Raw genomic sequence first — 3,760 nt, forward strand, 5'->3', positions numbered from 1 at the left:
ATGGGATACACACATTGTAGTGTAGCGCTTTGAGTATCCTGGTTGGATTAGAAAGGTGCTTGATAAGTACAGACCAATCAGGCCAGTTGTGACACTGACACATAAACCAAACCATAACTGGGCCAATTGTGGCATGCCATCTTAAAAACAGTGCCAGACCTGGGTCACATTCTGTTGACAAACCCCTTGCCATGCCAGCAGTCAGCCAAGCTGACCTGACACCAGATCTGACCCACACCTGTCTGCTACAGTATGTGGGAAATGTATTGAATTCATATGGCTGTCACACAATTTCACCTTTACTAAAACTAAACATTMTGTAGGTCCCAGCAGGACTACCAAAAGCAATTTGACTTTCACTAATGTTCGTGTAAGAAAATTGTCACACCTTCAAAATTTCAGACAGTCAACTTTTCAGAGCCCGGTTTTACACAGTTTACCACCCTTGCCCCAGTTTGAAAATTAGGCTACCTGACAGAGAGAATATTTGACACATCAGCCTAAAGCAAGGGGATGAAGAGAAACAGAGACACGGAGGCACTACAAAGAGAACAGGGATGTGTAATGAAAGAATAATGAAGAGAAAAGATTAGGAGAGGAAGAGGAGGAGAGAGCTTTAATTCCAAAGTCAGGGGATGGGTAACATGTAGCCGTGGGGAATAATAGCAAAGTATACGCAGAGAGAAATAAGAAGGGGAAAGATGAAAAGTGAAGGTAGCTGTAATCTTGTATTAATTCTTGTGTCCTGACTGTCGCGGCAGAGTGATATGCTAAGGCTCTATCCTCGTGATTCTTTGATCTCACCCTTTGCTTCGCTTGCTTATTCTCTCCTTCTTTATGTGCCCTCTATCACTGTACGCTTCAATCTCTCAATGTGTCTTTATTATGCTTCCTTGCACTCAGCCTCTTCCTTCTTGGCTGGTCCACAAACAAAAYCAAAGCTCTTTTCCAGGCACTGTTACACAGCGGACCGTGAGTCAAGAGAAGCGTGAGTCACAGTGGTAGACTCATGCTGTGAAGAATCCTTTCTTTGGGAAGTCAACATTACACTTGCATTCTCAAGTTACTTGTCTTTGTTACCAGTTGGCCCAAATGATCAACACATAGTGATATTGTCACAAAAATGACCTCATCACAGGTGATTCACCACAGCATAAAACAAGCTAAAATGTGATCTAAATTAATGACTTAGATCTGATGCATTTAGGGATGTAAGAAAATATTACTACACTGACATATCACAATGTTTCATTTCCTGATACCGTATTGATTCTCAAAATCACTTTTAATCAAGGGTTAGATCAGATTTTATGCAAGTTCAAGTTCAGTTTATTTATATAGCGCCAAGTCACAACTAGCCTGGTAAAAACCAGACCCCTGTCMTTCACTTTGCTTCGTACGAAGGTCTGGACTCGCGGTCATAGAGAAGCGATTCTTGCAGGAGRYGTGGCCTCTGCTGAAGTGTGTGTGTCGCTGTGAAGGAGGCTAAGCTAAGAAGCTAACCGGAAATCGAGTGTGCTGTAAACAACCCTACTGAGAGGAGAAAAGTACAGAGCCGAACGAGACGACTGTAAACGAGAGCTGCTGCTTTGTCAGACAAATCTAATTTAATTTGGAAGCCTTATCAACACAGACTGGCTTCATTCACTTCCTCCACTGCCATTGCTAAACTAACTAGCAGACTCTGTGCAGAAAATCGACATCGTTCAAAACTCCGCCTTCTGTTTGCTGATTGGCCCAGGTAAAATAAACTACAAGCAGACACTGCGCAGAAAATCGACGTTCTATACACATTTTCCTCAAGACTGTCACTGTAGAGAACAATGTTTTCAGTGTTTGTATCTATCTGAGTTGATTCTAGATTGGATGGCAGGCACACTTCCACCTACTCTGACACTGACCTTGTGGRTGTGAAGGGAGGTATCTGTCATGCTCACAGTAAATAAAAGCCAAGCTCCAGTAAATGGTGCAGAACAATGCAGCAGCTTTATAATCATCTGAGTGCCTACCGYGCAGGTCGCGTCATGATCTAGGTCATCTTTGTGGTCAAGTGGTCAGTTACACGAACACTGATGTCATTTCTATGCTTCAGTTCTCACAGTTTTTCAATGAGGTGGGGTGGGAGCTTATGTTTGATACGGTTCACACGTTTTCTTCTCTACTTAAAGGTTTGTCAGTGACAGTTTATTTGTTGCCTAATCTTAGCGCTGCTTAAAACAAAAAAACAAAACAAAAATGTTTTCAGTGCACAGCAACAAAATGCCACTGTGATAAAACTGGGATTTGAGGATAATTTTGGATTCATTTTTTGTGCTATCCAAACACAACTCCTGTAGTGTTATTTCTCAGTCACAAATAGTCTGAGCCCACTAATTTAGTCACACAGAGATGTTCCCCAGTCCTCATCAAATACAATTTTCAGCAAGCAACTAATATTTTATATGCACTACCCACAGGGAACAAAGCTAGATTTGTTTGAAAATCACTTTTGGCTGGCTTTTAGTACATAAATCATCTAAATTGTGCACATTATTGATGCAGCATCAACCCAACACTACAGAATCAAATCTCGTTTGGATAATTTAGAGCTGCTATTTTTTTCTTTCTTTCTTTTTGTCATAATAAACTTCCTGCAGAGTCAAATGCAATTTAAAGCACCAACTTAAATTTTATTGTTTTAGAAAAAACTAATAAAATGGACTTGTTTTCAGAGCTTATACGTGCATGCCGCAGGGCTGTGAAATACATCAGTTTAGCTGTTGTAAACTAACGCAGTCTAATGTCACCTTAAATATGCCTTTTTTATTCCATTGTAAAATAAGAAAATCCAAATACAGGCTTTTTACAATGTTTAAATAAATATTTTTATCGCACACCATTCTAAATGGCAAGCAACAATGTAACTACCTGGGACTATGAATGCAAGTTTGTCTGTTAGTAAAATATCTCATAATTTACATGACAGATTTTAATGACACTCATAAAAAGTAATCAATACATTGATGTCTATTGATTACCTTTCAGTTAGTATGCCAATCATAGTTTATTAATCTCGACAAATACATAAAATGTTATAAATCAGTCAGTTTTATTTTTAATAAAATTGAGTTAAACTTGGTGTAGTAATAGCTGAGAAGCATGCCCAGCACGTACGTTGAGAGTGAGCAGATCAGGCAAGATCTTTGTTTAAAATGTTGACATGGAAGGCAATGGGCAAAACACTTTTTTTTCAAGAAAGGTTAGTTTTATTACATTATAATTTATCACAATGAAGCTTTTTTGCTGTGTATTTCTGCTCATCCCAATTTGGCAGAAAATTAATAATGGAAGCTTATCTACTTGAGTTAAAAGGAACAGATTGAACAATTTAAATTATTCTAGAACAACACAAAAAACTGTCTTTTCAAAACCCTAAATGTACATTTTTACTTTTTTTTTAAACCGCTTTTATTGTCAGTTAGCCTTCCTCCATACGTCTTTTTTCTGTAGAGCTTTTAAATGTAGCTTTGAGAGGAGAAATTAATTAGGAATCAGCTCTTTGCCTTCAAAGTCTGCAGTGTTTCTCCAGCTTTGCACTTCATGTTGCTCACACAAACACACACCCTCAATCCTGCGTGCCTGCTGGGCTGTGTGGACTTTATCATGCCTGCACCAACTCAACGTTGGCGTCGTCCTCATATTAAAAGCCCCAGGCTTTGAATGCGAATACATAAACTATTTTATGGAATATTAATCATCCTCCACCACTGCATGAAATGCA

This window comes from Austrofundulus limnaeus, unplaced genomic scaffold (assembly GCF_001266775.1).
Source record: "Austrofundulus limnaeus strain Quisiro unplaced genomic scaffold, Austrofundulus_limnaeus-1.0 Scaffold165, whole genome shotgun sequence".
In the NCBI taxonomy this organism is placed as follows: Eukaryota; Metazoa; Chordata; class Actinopteri; order Cyprinodontiformes; family Rivulidae; genus Austrofundulus; species Austrofundulus limnaeus.